We start from the raw sequence: 18,659 nt of genomic DNA, 5'->3' as shown, positions 1-18,659 counted from the left end.
ACTGGTCACTCAGACACTAGTCAAAAGCAATGAAAACTTCATAATAATTATTGGCTTACAAACCTAGTCTATACGCAGAACAAACAGTATGCTGAGAAGCTACTTGTCCCTAAATATTCACTGACAAGAGTGATAGCAATAACTCTTTTCAGCAAATGGTATTAGTTCTTGCCCTCCCTAATTAGCCATGGCTTGTAGATCGGTGGACCTTACCAAAGGTCACCTCAAAAATCCAGTTCCAGTGAGAAATGGCTAACCAGTGCTAAAGAACCTCCCCAATTACCAAATCTTTTCTTTTCTTAAAAACATCAAACTGGGTCTTACAGGGATGTTAACGGACATAAATCAATGTGTCACAGCATTCTTCTGCTGCATGCTGGGATAAGAAAATTGATGTTGAAAAGCAAAATGATAATCTGAGGCTTTAAGTATCTCAGATGTATTGGAAGTTTAAAATGAGACTTTACTTTGAGTCTTATAAAAAAACTATCAATGATTTTTGCAACACTTTACATATAACATTTTTGGAAGAACCCCAATTTAATACTTAAATAACACAGATTTTTAGAATTCAGAATTTCTATGCATGCATACAATCTACTGTTTACTTCTTAGAAAAAAGAACAAAGATACAAGACTTTCTGCTTATATTTTAATCATTAAGAGCTTCATGATCAGATCTTTAAGCTTTTTTTCAGCATTTACACACATGATAAGTCCAGGAACAAATATCCAGTTTATCAAAAATACAAAATTAACTTGCTAAATTTGGACCTTTTTTCTCTCACATGGAAAGCGGATAATAATAAGACCAAAATTATTAGCCATATTACTTCACACAGTTCATGGAGGAGTCAGATGTAGCACATAAATTAAAAACACTCTAACTCATGACAGTCAGCAAATTATATCACAAACTTTCACTTATATCTCTTTATTAATATTAGAGCTGTTCTATCTCAGAAATTATGATAACATGGGGGGTGAGGGGGTGTTATTTTTATATATTCCATTTATATTTTTACAAAGACAAGCATGGAAGCCCTTTTAAGAGTTTACTTATGCATGGAAGAAATTACTGAGAGCCTAGAGCAGTAAATAAATGTGACTATCACACTGAAAAGATATAAAGGACACAAATGTATTAAAATATTAGATTTTTGTTCCATAGAGGACACCGATTTTAAGATCTGATGCCTGAAGCACCCTACTAATGCTTCAAATAAACCCCCAAGGTGCAGCTAACTTCCCTCCCACCCCACTGACTGCAACAAGAACATACAAATGTAGACTGTTCAAATAATTTTGTGACAATAATTCTCTAAGCATAAAAGAAGAGAATCAGCCTATTATTAGACAGTAGACTAAAATGTCATTATAGCTAAGCAACATAGTCTAACTTCACTCAAAAAACTGTTTCCAGTTCAAAGAATAATTAGCATAATACAAAAGTTACATCTCAGGAGTGATATTACTTATGTTTTTTCTTTTAGTGTCCCAAGGAAAGTACTAAATCAGCCCATGCATCAATGTATAGAACATTTTTTACAGACTATTACTGTTTATCAAAAACAGCTTGGAGCAAAAATAATAAAATTTAAAATAGAATTATAATTTTTATGTTAAAATACTACCATAATACTAATTATTGCTGGGTTTCTGAATTACGTAAGAATATAAAGGTAGTATAAATGGAAGACAGAAGCATAAAATGTATGTTAGAGGACAAAAAAATCGAAAATTAATATCTTAATTCTCCACTATACTAGCTGAGATTCATTCACCTTAAAAGGCATAAGAAATAAATGTAAAATATGACCAGTCTTCAAACTATCATAACCTGGTGCTGTGTGTCTTGTGGTTTATTCTAAATAAGAATTATTTCTGTCAAAGGACATAATAATATGGAAGAACAGCAATGTGATAAACTGTATTTCAATTTGAAAATCAGTACTCAAGATTAAAAATGTCGATTTCTCACTGAAGGTGAGGTTATGGCTAACCTTGGCTGCTGCAAGGAGAGGGAGGACCCATGCAACTTAATTCCATTTTACAAGCACAAGCCAAAAATACTGTCAGGAAGAGCCTCTATTCCTTCTCCGTGGCCTTTCCGCTGCTAAAACAGATGATGAACTGAACTCATGTTTCCATCTTGAAACAGAGTGAAGAAGAAAAGAAGGACTCACTGTTAAAATAAGATGTTTCATTTTAATATCAGGTTTTGGACTCCTATGAACCCTGTAGGGCTAACTGAGCAAATGTTTGGAAATTATACTGTTTTTCTGACCATTTTCTGAACTTTCCCTCTCAGACCTGAGGAATACCTGGACAACACTAAGAAAATCGGCCTTTACCAAAAGTACTTGGTCTCAGATTTCATTCTAAAGGTTTAACAATCTCAAATCTTCCGTAAAAAGTGAATAGTCACCAAGATGTTGTACAAACTTTACGTCTTATGAAGGCTTCTGCTTTTTGTTGACTTAAGACTCAAAACAGAATCTTAGAAGGGAAAAATTAGACACTGCTAGAAATGATGATGCAGAAGTGACAAAAAACGCTCTAAAAAGCACCAAAATATTTTTCCTTCTCTTGAAAGCAAAATGCAAATGCAAAAAGCATCTTCAAAATGAACATGGTGCATATCTTCTTTTACTTAGGTTATTTTCTGCTGTATTAATAGAAAGCTGGACTGCTGCAACTCTAAAGATAGTTATTTGTGAGTTGGTCATTTGTTCATGTGCATTTAGCTTTCCATTACACTAGACTTTGTTCTAAGGAAGCAGGTACTAGTCTTTTCTGTTTATATACTAAATGTGTTTGAACCTTGCATTAAAAAAAAAAAATCTCATGGTGCCAAGGATAATTTCTTAAAAGAAAACTTAGATTTTAATAACTTTTCCATGCAGAGAATACAATCTTAAAAATTATATATAGTTGGCCTTGGTGCACTCTCATCTAGAGTTCATACAGGGAACAAGTTCGTCCTAGGAATCATACCCAACACAGGAATTTTTATGCTGGTTTTGACTAGAGGCCGTATTGTTATGCTTTCCTAGAAAAATAGAAATCCTTTTGTGGCAAATTATGGAATAATATAATTCATAGGAGAAGTTTCTTCCTAATCCATTTTAATTCTTCGATTATTTATATGTATATTGTCTTTATATGTAGATACATATTACAACTTTTTTGAATGCTGGTCATCAACATCTTGAGTTAGATTGCATTTAAAGTACTGTGTCTTGTTTTGTGCAAGAAAACTATGGATAAATTGGAGTGAGTTCAGCAAAAAGTCAATGGGCCTAAACTGAAATGGGGAGGTTCAGACTGGATAGAAGGAGTAACTTTTTCAGAGTTATTTTGCCTACTTTTCTGCAGTTTATTTACCTTTTTTCCTAAAGAAATCTTCTTAGATATCATGGCATTTTCATGTATCCAAGACTTTTGTTGCTCCTGTTTCTTCTTATCACTGGAAGGGCATGACTGTCCCAAATACAGCCCTCATGCTAAAGGATTATTTATATAATTGCAATATTTGTGGTACGATATTTAGTCTCTAACATAAACAAAAGTATTTATTGTTTTGACTGCTCTTGCATATGAATTAAAATTTCCATTGATCTGCCACAATAATGTGAAAGTGCTTTTTTTTTTCTTTACTAGCAATTATGGTTGGCAAAGTTTAACAAAACCCATAAGTAACATATATTATCAGTTATATTGGTATTTTAAATAAAGTTTATGAAAGAAAATATAAAAATAATACAACTTGAAATGTTCAACTTTGAAGCATGTCATAATCTGCAAGCTCTTTGAAAAAGAAGTTTATTTCCACTACCTGTCATGAAAGAAAAAAATTTTCTACCAGTTTTTGTTTCATCACTCATTGATTTGTTTAAATGTCATTAAAAGTATAACGATTTACATATTATTTAGGAAGACAAAGTTCTGCTATAATAATGAAAATACATACAGCTCAGACTTACAATGCAGAAAGTATCTAAAATATGTTGTTTCCTAATGGAAGCAAAAGTATGCAAAGTAATAATCTAGAAGTTCCTATCATTTAATGAAAGAGCATTTTTAGTAAGGAATAACATTCTATCTGATTAATGTTATGAGCTGTTTTAAGATTATTTTATTTCTTTTTATAGGTGTTAAGAACTTCTTTGTGAAGAAACTAAAAATGATTTCAGAAAGTTTTTAATATGCTGATTTAAAAATGGTAGTGGTTTTTAACACAAGAACGCCCATTCAGCGGTAAAAATATTTCAGAATTACAATAGGCCTTACTTAGAGGAAAATGAGAAAAAAGCTTGCTCTGTCAGGAAAAGAAAGAAGTATTTTAAATATCCTTCATCTTCCAACTAACATTTTCAAGTACTGTATTATACAAAAAAGTCTTTCTGAAGCCTGCTCTGAAAAGCACTGCTGGACACTAATCTCAATTAATTCAAATGCAAATAAATTGTGAACTTCAACCTACTTCAAGCAATCAGTGCAAGCATTGCCAACTCTCCCCTAATTTAACCCTTTAGAACTTCTTATTTTCTTAAGATTTGCACACCTCAGCAATGCAGCCAAATAATTCACCATTAATTTCACTTAATGTATAGTAAAAAGAGTGATTAATTGAATAGACTTGTTATGATCATTTCTAGGGTAATAAGGGTAAATACCTGCATAAACATTGCTAACAAAAAAAGCTAAAAATAGATAACAAATACATATTTTCAAGTCGTTCCCATACCCACTTGGTAAGGAATCATGCCTGGCTAGACCACAACAATTTGGCTGATTTGAACTTATTTAATTACATCTCTTGGCCAATATACTCAGTCAATACAACCAGAAAAATGGGAGATACTGGCAAATGGGGAGCATTTTCACAGTTCTGCCACACTAATTATGCAGAAATTTCTTTATCTGCATGGGCCCATCCGAATGAAGACACATCTGTTAACAAATGTAAGTGCTGGAAGGGAACACAACCTACCTACTAGGAGACAAGACTTCGTAACTAGAAGTTACTCAATTAACCCAAAACCTAAAGAAAGAATTTGTAAAATAGCACAAAAGAGAGTTGGCCCATGGGTTTGATTTCACTTGAGTACATTCCCTGGGCATTAGTAATCTTTGATATTGGGGGTGTTAGAGGGAGTTTCATACAGCACTGTTTTCAAAGGTGCTGGTCAACCACAACTCTTACTCAACCCACAACCTTCTCAATATCTCTTTATTGCAGAGACAAAGTTTCAACTTACTGTTGTTCTTATAATAGAAAAGTGTGTTCTTTGTCTTTTCTGTCTACCAAGAGGCAAGGGAAAGCGCGCTGTATTAAATATGTATACTATCTTACGCAAACAAGTTCCCAGCCTTTTAATTTGTTGACAGCTATTCCCTATGCTTCAGAAAAAAAAGGAAAAAAAAAAAAAACAACAAACTAGCTTGAAATATAAACAGATTTGCAAATAAACTTGCTAATCTGTTTACTTTGCTTTAAAATTATGTAGCATAATAGACCAAGCTACACTGAATAATTAACAATTATTTTCCTGCTTTTGCTTAGAAAAACTGAAGAACAAAGTCAAGAGTGGCATTTGATTCATTACTCCCCCTTGAGCCTGTGATTCACTCCTGATATTTAATGTTCTGAATTATCCCATAATATTTGCCAATCTGGAGAAAAAATATTCAGAATTGGCTACCTAGGTTTCATTTGACCTCTTACCTTTGAAATTTCTAAGCCAAGTTCACAGTTGTTGAAAGACAGAACTACTCATATTGGAGCTCCACGTTTTTATTTAGGTTTGAAACTAACAAAACCAAGCAGAGCCTTGCTTTCATTAGTATTTTCTAGTCTCTAGAAGTCAGAGAAGAGTGACACAAAATTTGCATTTTCTAAAATGTTATATAAAACAACAGTTTAGAACTGCATGCCTTTATCCCAAGGAAAAAAAAAAATGTTTGCTATTTATTAGAGTTATAATTTATGTGATTGTAACAGTTCTTTTTTCTAGCATTGAATGTCTTTGCTTTTTTAAACAAATACTGAGGATTATTGGATAAACTCACACACAAAAAAAATCAGAATGACAAAATGGCGTAATTAGATAGATCTAGAACACACCTGGAACTGAGCAACGATAGCATTTGGGTTTTTACTGAGTACCATTTACTGTCAAAGGCTATAGCTCAGCAAATAGCCACGTGATCCACTACCAAATGTAAGCTTAGGATGCCTGACAGGTTGTATGTATGTTGATATCATCAATAATTGTAAGTGTATGCTCTTACATGCATATCTTTGTGTGTTGGTCAGTGTAAGCAGGGTCTATAAAGCACCGCTTTAAACAGGGGGTTTCCCTGAATACTGATTTTATGACAAAACTCCTCCCTGAGTTTGCATTAGTTCTGCAGTCAGCTGTTTGGTCAAGCCATTAGCCTCTGGTTTTCTTCAACTTTTGAATAGTGTTGTTAAAGGTCTTGGAACTGCACACTATACAAAATCACATCCTTACAAGTATACAAATATGCTTGAAAAAGGATTACTACTGAAGACAGGCTCTTTCTAATTAGAACAGATGAGCAAAATGGCTATGGACCACAGTTGATGTATCTGTATATTTAGAACACTATTTTGTTGAAAAATAGCAGTGCCATTTTACTTCCTTGAGAGCCTACGTATCATTTCAAATCTCCATTTTTTAAACGTGATTTATAAAATAAAGCAGCCCGATACAAATGAAGGCAAAACGTTACACAGAAAATACAATCAGATATAAGATATGAATTTAAAAGTGCAGAATTAATGTCTTAGCATCAAAGTTTGTCATCTGATTCATGCTGGTAAAATGACTGATCTTGGCAAGATCAATGACTTTTACTCATGTGATGATGGATATAGTCCCTTTGCAGTTAACAGGACTATGTGTATGAATAAAGACTACTCAAGTGAACAAGGGTTTGCAGATTCAGGCCCTGTATATTTACAGGTAAACATCAAAAGTTGGGCTATATACTTGGGTTGGGGTTGTTTCGTTGTTTTCTTTTTTCCTCAGTTAATGCACTGTTTGCACATGCTTCAAAATCAACTTTCCCAAAATATTTTTGTAATGTCCACTTTAGAAAGCAAGCATCCTGAATCTTCATATTTTAAAAAGTATCATTATTTAAAATTATATCAAAACATTTCAGAGCAAATTAATATTCATGTCAATGAGAGATGATAAGAGCTGTCCTAACTGATGGGTAGACTATTAATGAAGGTTTGTAACCAGTGCAAGTGCTGTGTAATAAACTTTCTTTCCTTTGCCTCCTCTTGAGAGAGGAAGGTAATAGCTGCTTTATAATTGGGGCAGGGGGTGGGGGTGGCGGTGTGAGGGAATCGTAAAACATATGTATTTCCTAATTCTACCTAAATTTAATGAAAGCCTTGGCAACCTAAACTACTTTCTCCTCAATTTGCTTGCTTTCAACTTCACTCCTCAGTAGTTCTGTGCTGCTGCCCGATGGTTATCTTTATATTCTAGCTGATAAAAATACTCAGTAAAAACAACCCACCTTAGCCTTAAATAAATGATGGAGGAGTAAAAAAATGCTATAATAATATGAAAGTCTCCTTTCATCAGCTTCGTCTCATCAGCAAAAGTTACCTCACGCTCACAGTTACTACAATTGCTAGCACTTGTGCAGGACAACTATGTAAAGAAACAATTGTGGTTTAGGTCCCAGTTCCAAAGAAAATTCATCACAGCCACAAGAGTATGAAGTGCTACATAATGCTAAAAAATACAGGATAGGGACCTCATTCGCCTGCTTGATCTGTTCAGCCATCTCAGTAACACTGGCTACAAGCAGCAGCAGCCCATTCCTTCTGGAATCAGCCTTAATCTCCAACAGAAATCCCTGCATGGTGCTCTGTGTGTGCAGAAATCCCTGCATGGCGCTCTGCCCTGTACGTGTAGAAATCCTTGCGTGGCACCCTGCTCTGCGTGTGCAGAAATCCCTGCATGGCACTCTGCTCTGCGTGTGCAGAACTCTGACAACTCACTGAGGCAGTACAAAACCCCTCTGTGAAACAGAGCGCTCTACCAAGCTCACGAAAGGTTAAACACTGCTGAAATAGCAAGACATTTCACCTGCCCACACTTCCCAGTTCCATTCAATTACCGACAAAAGCAGTCCTATAATGCAATATAATACGCTATTACTAAATCAGAGATTTGCATTTACACCTTGTTGTAGCCTGGAGGAAGGCCTGACATTCATCAGTCGATATCAAAGGAAACAATCCACAACTTTCACAGACACATGCACACCACATTGACCTTGGAAATAGAGGTGGGGATGATCCCTTTCAGAAAGGTGCTGTTTCACAAGTTCACAATGTTACAGCATTAAATTGTTCATCAAGTAATAAAGTATCACCGTCCTTCTATTACGCAGGCATACAGGCTCCACAAAAACACAGAGCAACATGAGCTATGCTTTTAAATCCTCTTTAATTCCTACTTTGCTCTCTACTTCCCAGAATGACCTTACGTATCCCTTCTTCCCCCAGACAGAATCAGTTAGGGCTTCTCTTGTTCCCCAAAACTGGTACTTACACAAAGCACCTTCTGTAATGTCTTCTGATATCTTTTTATAACACTCAAGATTTCGATAATAAAATATTTTTAAACATTTAAACATTACCCTGACAGCAAGTTTTTAAGAAAAATAAGCCTCTAACTTCTCATTCTGGATTCATCTTTTGTTTACAGAGCCCTTTTCACTGAAAACTGCACACCTCTTTCCCAAGTATTGCCCCTACGCTGACCTAAGCTCCCAACTTTGCTCTGCCTTTAATTGCCAGCTCCTCCATCCCATTCGTCACCCCACTACCACTTATACGCAGATATCAACTAAAGAAAAAAAAAAAAAATCCTGCTTACCTTGTCCAAGAGTCACTAAAGTCCGCAAGAAAAAAAAAACACAAACGCCGGGTCCCCGTGCGAGAATCGCAAACAGAGGAACGCTTCCTTTAACAAAGCCACAAGCGGACCCGCCGCGATCTGGCGAGGGAGCCAGCTACTCCGGAGAAAACTCGACGCAATTCCCGGCACCGCGCTTCCCGCCGAGCCCAGGCGCGGAGAGCAAGTCCCCCGGCCCCGAGGCGCCGCGGGGAGGGGGCGCGGAGCGCCCGCCCTTCAGCACCCGCAGCGCCGCGGACAGCACCGGCCCCGCTCGCCGCCGCCGAGCCCGACTGCCGCCCCCGCCCGCCCGCGCCGCCGCTCGGCTCCGCTCCGCTCGGCCCGGCCCGGCCCGCCTCCCGGCCCGCCCCCCGGCCCGCCCCGCCCCGCGCCCCCACAGCTGCCGGCATCACCGTACGTCTACCAAAACTTGCTCTCAACTCCCCCCCGCCCTTTTTTTTTAAATTATTATTATATTTTTTAATGGGGCGGGGGAAACTAACGTCTCGCATTTCACCTCCCCTTCTCGCCGAAGGGCTCCCCGCCCCGATGGAGATCACTTTTTCCCCCCTCCAGTTTTCCCTCCGCAGGGGCATCGCCCCACTCCCCGTCCCCCGGCTGCCCCCACTTCGCCTGGTCCCCACGTAACATCCGACACCAAAGTCCTCTCCCCGAGTGGCTGCACCCAGAGAACTTTGGGCAGATTGCAGCACGGGCGCCAGCAGAAAGAAGAGCAACTGCTGTGAAATAGCGAGTAGTTCCCGTCTGGAGCACAGAGGTTTATTGTGCTTCCATTTCTAAAGCAGGGTGGATGTTATGCAATATTTATAAGCTTTAATACATCAACCAGATATCTGAAAGCTCAAGTATGCTGGAGGCTTTGCACAGCCTGTATTGGTAATCCCTACCACTCATATCAATATTTACTGCCTGAGTGTTGAGGTAGAGCTCCTCACTGGTAACCCATGCTAAAAACATTGACATGTTACTGTGAATCATCTTTAGTTATGAAACATAATGGAAAAAATCACCCTGAGATACGACTATCAATTATATCCTCTGTTTATAAGAAGGATAACAGGTACCTTTGGACAAACAGAAGCAAGCAAAACAAAAAAGCCAGAAGGTAACGGCCTAAAAATTAGAAATATATTTACGTGAAGTCAAGCAAAGAAACAATAGTTTGAAGTCTCACTTGAATCTGCTTGAATGTGAGATAACAGATTTAGCTATCTGATTTATTACTTTTAAATTAATTTACCATCCATTCCACCACTTTCAAAGAGTAGCTACTTAATCTTCAATGTGAAATCATTACGAAAATTAAGTATCTACTCTTCATGGCATTATAGGTTGCCTACTTCAGGCCTTTTGGGAAAACGTGTTACAGATTAAAGTATTAAACTATCTTTAAATCATCCATGATTAGGGTAAGACGGACAGAGGTCAGCTGTTCTGACATACGCTAGCATGCTAGGTTAATTATACTTGTGCCTACACGTGGAATAAACTTGTAGTGAGAAACAAAACTAGGTAAAAAAGAATCGAACTAGTTAGCATAGGAAATAATAAACCGGGATAGGTTAGATTGCATTAGCTTATCACTATTTTGTAAGGGAGTTCTTATTGGACTTCTAAGTAGGTCATGGCACTGCAAGAAGAAACATGATTAATTTTTACACACAAAGTGTAGAATATAAAGCCAAATCAACCAGACTTTCATTCACCCAACCCTTTGTAATTGCTAGTATTCATAAAGCCAGCTTGGCTGGTGTCCGGATAACATTTCTGAACCACTATGATTCTATTTCTCCCCTTTTTTCTCTTAAACTCTCTCAGGTTTTTTGCAAAGTACAGACAGAATAAAATTGCACTACTTAATGACAATTTTTGGGGTGTAAAACTGATGTTGAGTCAACTTTGCTTCCTAGTAGCACAGTTGCACTAGAAACTCTCCTGGGACAGAGGTAAACGTAAAAATGATTTGTTCCAAACTAAGTGGAAATTGAGATCTTGTGAGGGCAAACAGGGACCTTGCTCATCCATTCTCCTTTGCCATTATGAAAGTATGTGAAACAAACAATCAACAATTACATAAATGTTTTATATAATCCAATTAATGAAGTAGTCAGAATGACTATCAAATTGTTCAAGGTCTGACATACTGTAGCTTACTGCTTGGCTTTGCAAATTGGTAGACAAAGAACCCCCAAAATAGCACATGGAAGGCTCTCAAGAAAATTCTGAAAATCCTAAATCTTGTGAGGGACTTGCACTCTTAAATTTGAGTGTAAATAATGATACAACAGTGTAATACGTTAAGGTATCTTGGCATTCTTGCATTTTTGAATGTGTGTATCTGATCATGCTCATCTTTCTTTTTTGGACGCTCACTGGGATATCCAGTTTACAAAGCTCATATTTAATTAAAATTATTTTAATGTATTTGTACCACATACATTTTCTAATTTTTCTTCTAATTTAGCTCTGTATCAGCTATCACAGATAATAGAAAATAAATTTTGCTTATTCTTAACCTGACAGCTTTCCGTCTTCTGCTCAATGATATTGTTTTTGAGCTCTATTTTGCGTATTGTTTGCTCTATTTTTCCACAAAAAAAAAAGAAAAATGTGAATGAACTAAATTTTTTTCATTATTTTGTGACCCATACATTACATCATCACTGTTTACAGTTGAAACATTTTCATCCACAGAGTATTACACTGGGATATTGCTTTAATTGATGTAATGCAGACCAATGTACACTACTTTAATGGAGAATTTATTCTGTGTTTAACAATTAATTATTAGTCCAGAGAGACTGCTGATGCTTAGTAGTATGTTTCTGGTTTCTATAACCTTAATTTGGATAGTTTATGATAGTATCTTACCAGATCCCACGTAGTATGCCACACAATTTTCAGAGTTTAGTATACTTAAGAGTCCCATGTGCTTGGCAGTCAGTTATGCTTGGTTTTCATTTTTCCACCTGCATTACTGTATTTGAAGCATTTGTCATTCTTATATTGGGCAGAGGAGAAGCTGTGCAGTAAGTACTAATGTTTTCTTGTAAAGGTGAGAAACACAGAGGAACTTCAAAGCTGTTTTATTCTTGTTAAGACTATAGGTATTAATAATGAAGATTCTCTATTTTGTATGTATGAGGTGCTGTTTAACATAGGAACCAATAAAACAGAAAACTTTATGTAAGACAAAGAGAAGATCAAAGTCTCAATGTATTAAGGGGAAGTCAATGGAAATAACACACGATGAAAGTTGTTTAGCAACCCGTTCAGTATTTGTCCAAAACATTTGCTCTCATACTTTACAGCCTATCTCTTACTCGCCCAGTTTAGAGCTGTAGTCGCTTTCTTTGACTAATTTGGATCTCCTTTTCTACCACAAGTAGCCCTTTCTCCAGAATTATTTACCTGCAAAATGAATGCAGAATTAGAGAGTAAGCATAGTATTTCAGAAGTGGCTGTTTTTCTTCTCTTGGCTTTTCTACTGCTAGCACTTCTAAAGCTATTTAAAATCATTTTTTCATGCTTGGGGTTTTGTATTAGAAATCAGTAAGGAAAAAAATAGGAAATTTCAGAGACTTTCACTGTTACTCACTGTTCAGATTATTCCAGTGACTTCCGTATGGCTTGGTACCACCCACCACCTGTAAGTGCAACAACAATATTTTATTTTTCTGTGGTATATCTTTAAACATTCAAAATGAGAAAAGTGTTCCCATGAATAAAATTATCAAGTTACCAAAGAATTCAGGATATTAAAATCTGATATTACCAAGTATCAATTAATTTGTTGTTCCAGATAACCTGACAGTTACAAAGTAGTAAACAAGACTAAAAAAAGAAAAAAAAAATCTTTTTTTTTTTTCTTTGAATCAAGAATATGCAACACTTTAAACACACTTCTATTTGTAGCTTAATACCAGAAACAATTTTAGGCAAGCTGATACATTCAAGCAGTAAAGAAAGCTTATTTCAAAATATACAATCCAAAATACTGCACTTTGTAGGGTTTAATTTCCACTTCCTTTTTTTTTTTTTTTTTTTTTTTAATTGCAAGAAGGCAGCTGCCCCTTCAGTGCAGCTGTTACTGGTTAGCTTAAGTCAATGACAGCAAGAGAACTCTTAGCCTGCTCTGACATGAGATGGCATGAATAATCCTCCAAATATCTCTTTCTCTTACACACACAGCATGAAGTTTGGACACATACATCTTTCTCTCATCTTCCACTGGTCTAATTCACTCAATGTCTGTTTAATGTTTTAATGAAAGATGATAATGCATCCTGTATAAACTCTGTGCTCATCAAAAAGCACAATAAAATGTACTGAGACCTGGACCGGTGCTTTTATAACAGCAGGACATCATAAGCACCAGAATGGCAGACACTGGCAAATGGTATAGAAGAAAATTAACTTCCTTGTGGCTTGGGGAAAGGTTGTGCCAACCATCTGGCACAGGAGATCTTCCAAATGACAAAAGGATCATAAAGGCACATTAAGGTTTTCCCCATATCTCCTCAGAGCCAGTTGTCACAAAGGGACTCAGTTCCTTAAATAAAAGGAATATGCAACAGTGTTCACACACAAGAAACCTATCTTTGAAATGCATCAAAATAATCCAAATGTATACCACAACACAACAGATGTAAACTCAGGAGAAAAAAAAAAAAAAGGTTAGACTCTGAGGTTATATCTGTAGATTTCTCCATTATTTCTAATCAAATAAATGCTATAGGTTCATTTCAGTGCGTAGCAACTTTGCAATGATAATGATTCTGACAAGATGACGTTGCCCCCATTCTCATCTTGTGAATATAAAGTAACAACTGATTAAACAGTAAAGAGATAATACACTACAGAATTAAGATGCGCATTAAAAATTACTATTGAAAAATAATTGATAAATGAGGATAAATATTTAATTTCTTATCAACCACCCTTTTTTGACTTCATTTGGGATCAAATAATTTCATTATTCATTATCATTGAAATCTGAAAACATAATACCACTCGATAGTAGATAACACAGATTCTATTAAAAACCCCACAGACAAAGAGAAAGCTGAAGATATTTAATTTCAGTACTTAGTGGTGATGTTTATAAGAGATCTCTTAGGGCATCTATTGGAAAATCTTAGTATTGCACTCTAAAGAAAGGAGCCTGTAGAAAGGGTAAGAAAGAAGGAATGAGTTCTTTTTTTTGTTAACAGATTTAAACAAGAAAATTAATTCTAAGTTCTTCTGAGCAGTCCTTGTTCGATTAACTAGAGCATTTAAAGTAAACAACCAAGTAACAAAAGTGTTTTAGCAATGATGGTGAAAACTTCACAGCTGAAAATATTCACTGATGGAAGTGAAAGAGTTCATACTCTACATTTCATAATTAGGCAGCTCATTCAATCTTGAGTATTTAGATATGTAATAAGCTGAACATATCATGCTGTGTTTATCTAGAAATCTGAAAATTTATTTTGCATGAAAATGTTTACAAAAACCATAGTGAGAAATTTAATTCATAAGGATTAGGTATTAACAAGAATGGTAAAATTTTTGTATTAGGCTTGTTTAGTCTTTGCGTTGGTTTTCCAACCTATTCAAGTACTTTTAATTTTGAATTTTTACCTATGAAGCTCTATGGTGGTAATACTGACATCTTTACACTTTTGCCATGATTTACTTCTGTCCACTAACATGGAATATTCTCTAATCTGTACTTTATTTCCTCAAAGTTGCACACAGGGGCAATTTCTGGAGACAGATGCTGTGTAGCTAAGAGTTTTAGCTAGTTTGTGATAGAATGTTTAATTTATTTTACAGAAAGGGTAGCTTTTGAAATTGTATTGGCAAAGTAGCAAGCACCCTATATCAGCCTCATTAGGCTGGATTTTTTTTTAAGCAGAAGTTATATCAGGGCCTCTATCTTTCCTTATATATTTTTGTGTTTTCCAAGATAAAGTAACCTGTAACAGTCACCTGCAAGCTCTGGTAGATCTGTCTGATACCCTATTAAAAAAAACACCACCAACAATAACAAACCCACACCACCACCACCACCACCTAACCTGAGGCTGAGGCACACTGGCAAATTGTTAATATCCACTATCACTGCAATTTAGGTAACCTTTCCCCCACCAATAAAAATTCCCTTGAGCAGCAATTGGTAAGTTGGCTCAACAACATATAAAAACATTCTTTTGTACAGTCACAGCCAACGGCAACCTAAAATATTATCCTTTTGTTTATGTTATGCATTATTATAGGAATGAATCTTCACAGAAATTTTAAAAAGCCATGCAGACTTCTGAGGCAGTGTTCGAACATCAAGTGTGCTCAAATGCCCCATGCAGTCTGTAAGCATCCATGAATTGTCTGATCATTACAGCACTGGAGAATCCTTTCTCCTACAATTTGAGAGTTCCTGCATTTCTCCTAATTCTGTGTCATGGAGATGAAGAATGATCGCTTGTTTTCAAGTGGGTTTTGCTAGGGAATAAGCCAATCTACATAGTGATTGCATCTGGAACACAAGTCTAAATTACTATACACTGATGTGTAGCTTAATTCACTCCTAGCCATATGTGTCATCATATACCTGTTTCCATCCCAAGTTGTACTAAGAATTTAAAGGAACCTGTTCTTCAAACAATGCACTTACTGACTTTGAAGCAAGCAGGTCTGTGAACTCCAGTACCTGTACAGGGTAAGAGACATTTCCTGCAGTTCTAGAGAACAAGAGGAGAATATAATAAGGTTCATAGGCACATCTTACCCTGTCTCTCCTTGAAAGCGATCAGCCTGTCCCAGAAGAGCACAAGGAATATTAAATGGGGCAAATATTCTGGCTTATTGTCTTTGTGACTTTGATATTACAGATTTTTCCACTTCTTTAGGAGATAAATTTCATCAAAGGTTCTTACTGATATTACGACAACTAGATATGGTAAAGAATGCAGTGCACTTTTCAGTTGGGAGACAATGTCATCGTCATACGTATCAGTTAGTCCGCTCAGCCAGTTCTACTCAGCCAGAATCCTTCTTTGACTTTCCAGACAACATTATAACAATCTGAGTGAATCATAAAAAGAAAAACAGAACAAAAAAAAAAGCTAAGAAGTTCAAGGAATATGGAAATTTCATCCCTTGCATCCAAATCTCTCCTTTTCCCCTTGCAAATAATTTTTAACCATTTTGCCAGTGGTCCCATACAGAGGAATAAGATGATGCAAAAGGGCTAGAGTGCCAGTTTCATGTTGGCAAATGGTAATGTAAAAAAGGATATCTTCATACTTCTTACTTATAATGTAGTTCCTGGGACAAAATTAAAACTGTAGTCTTATATTCTGCATCCATTTTATTTCATTTTCCTTCCTTTTTCATAGGTCACTCTATAAACTCTGACATTCACAAGAAACCACCTTACTCCTGCCAGTAGTATGGTGTGAAGTGTTAATAGGCATACATTTCTTAAATAATATGAGGGACTGCGAAAGGGTTACTTGAAACTCTTCATTTCTTGTACATCTAAATGAACCGATTGCAGGATTCAGTTAATTCTCCTCCAAAATTTAACTAATTTAAAATGACAGACTTTTAATTACTTATGACATACTATCCGATTAAATGTAAAAATCTATTTTCACCAGTACAGTAATATTTGAAAAGTTGAGATTTGTCAAAAATATCAGTTTTTCTCCAAGTGCTTTACTCAGAAAGGAAAAAAAGAGATGCATTACAGCTTGTTAAATATTCAGTTAAAATATCTCTTTTTTTGCAGCATATCTTACCCTTCATGTAGTTTTTATTGGAGTCAGAAATAAGCTGAGTAGGTTCTTGTTCTTCATTCTTTCTGAATTTATAGAAATTTGTTTAAAAAGGATTACCCAATCACATATTATTATGATGAAATTTGGAAAATGCCAGGAAAAAAAATCTTATTTTGTTTCTACAAGTAATTACAAATCAGTAATTGAAATTCACTATAAATGAAATTTATGTGTTTATCCTTAACATGTGTCTGATTACCTTACTAGTATTAGCAAATACAGGAGACATTACTCCTGTATACTTCCACAAGGAAAGAAAACATTGATGCCCTCTTTTTGCTTAAATGGGAAAAAGAATACCGGGAGGCTAAGCCGTTTAAGCAGTCACAAAAGAAATCTGGGGCACTGCTGGGAACAGAAGTTTCCCATTTCTTATTCATTCTTAATCACATGATAATCCTGCCTTATCAATCAACATGTAAATTTAAAAGCAGTGATTACAGTAGTGATGATCTAATATTTTAGTACAATAGAAAAAGACACACAACTGAACTTCAAAGAGAGTTCAGAAAAATCACAGCATGCACTTCTTTTAATATAAATGGTACTGCTTGCCTGATATAATCCAATAGTATTGATTCTATAAAACTATTTATATTCACTGTAAAATATGCCTGCTGTGTTCACTTGCTCAATGTGTGCTACAGAATATACATGCACTGTATTCTTTCACTAAAAAAGTCCAAAGATACATATAGTACAGTTATACTGTCAACATTTTGGAACAGGATCAAAATATATGCCAGACTTCTACACTTGCATCTCTGCTAAATCATTTACTTGTTTTCAGTCAGGAAGTCAACATCATTCTGAAGTTTCAGAATTCATAGGTTTACACAGTTCATAGCACACATTATAAAAATATATTAGGCACTACTTGTAAGTATAGATGTTTAAGATATCAAGTGACATTCATATAAAATTACATTAGAAAGCTTTAATAAAAGACTATTAAATTGCTAAGTAAATCACAAGGTTTGAAATGCAGGTGCAATATGCATACTCAATTTGCACTTTTCTGTGAGCATATATATTCCAACACAATCTCTGTTCACACAGACCACAACTGGTTTTCCCCAGCAGCTCTCTATTCAGTGAATAAGTATGGGTGAGACAATGTCTCCTTTCAAAAACTATTTTCTTCAGGCACATGTAACTGCTAATCACCTATGAGGTATTTGTTCTTAGTGACTTACTAAGCACCAAAGAGGCAGAAGACAAGTTTCAAGGCAGCAACCAAGTGGATAAACCCAGAAACCCTCTCCTTACTCCACCTGCAATCGTGCTGTCCCATTTACAACATAAATTCAGTCTTTTGCAACTGGTAACACATTTCCTACAGGAAGTATTTTACTCACAGTGTAATGGTGTCTTCCACAATCTTGAGGGGTGATTGAGAAAAATCTAAAGTTGCGGTTTAGAGAGAGTGGTGTGAATTTGGTACATTGACTTACAACCAATATTGAATTGGCAGTATTAAAAACAGGGGAAAATGACAAGGGTTTGAAGGACAGAAACACAGGACTCAGAGTTATATTTTCAGGAAAGGGTATTTCCTGAGAGAAACACCAGTGGAACAGCCAAACAGGTTAAATGGCAAGACAAGATCACAGACAAAAGTGTTCTCTGGACAGTTGAGTACAGGCAGTAGAGATAACATGAAGTAACAAAGAGACAAAAGAAAGAGTTGAAGAGTAGAAAAAAGCAGGTGAGAAGGAGGAAGGGAGAACAAAATTAAATTTTGGAACAAGTGGAATGGCTGGAGAGAGAGAATGGTTAAGAAAACTCAGTACCTACGATAGAGGAAAGGGAAAAGAGATATGGAAAGGCCACCTCATATTTCACCTGCTTTTTTTCT

At 35.9% G+C, this 18,659-nt stretch overlaps 1 protein-coding gene across 1 annotated transcript in view; it reads right to left on the bottom strand.

The window, feature by feature from the left end:
- Positions 1-9,245, bottom strand: part of FSTL5 (follistatin like 5) — a 346,821-nt gene extending 337,576 nt beyond the window's left edge. The window contains exon 1 of the mRNA XM_075149403.1: positions 8,937-9,245. The gene's annotated coding sequence lies outside the window, so the exon portion shown is untranslated. The remainder of the gene's footprint in view (positions 1-8,936) is intronic.
- Positions 9,246-18,659: the final 9,414 nt, after the last annotated feature.

The sequence above is a fragment of the Calonectris borealis genome, chromosome 4 (assembly GCF_964195595.1).
Source record: "Calonectris borealis chromosome 4, bCalBor7.hap1.2, whole genome shotgun sequence".
NCBI lineage: Eukaryota > Metazoa > Chordata > Aves > Procellariiformes > Procellariidae > Calonectris > Calonectris borealis.
The sequence above is the reverse complement of the archived record's forward strand: the minus strand, read 5'-3'. Positions and strand labels throughout refer to the sequence as shown.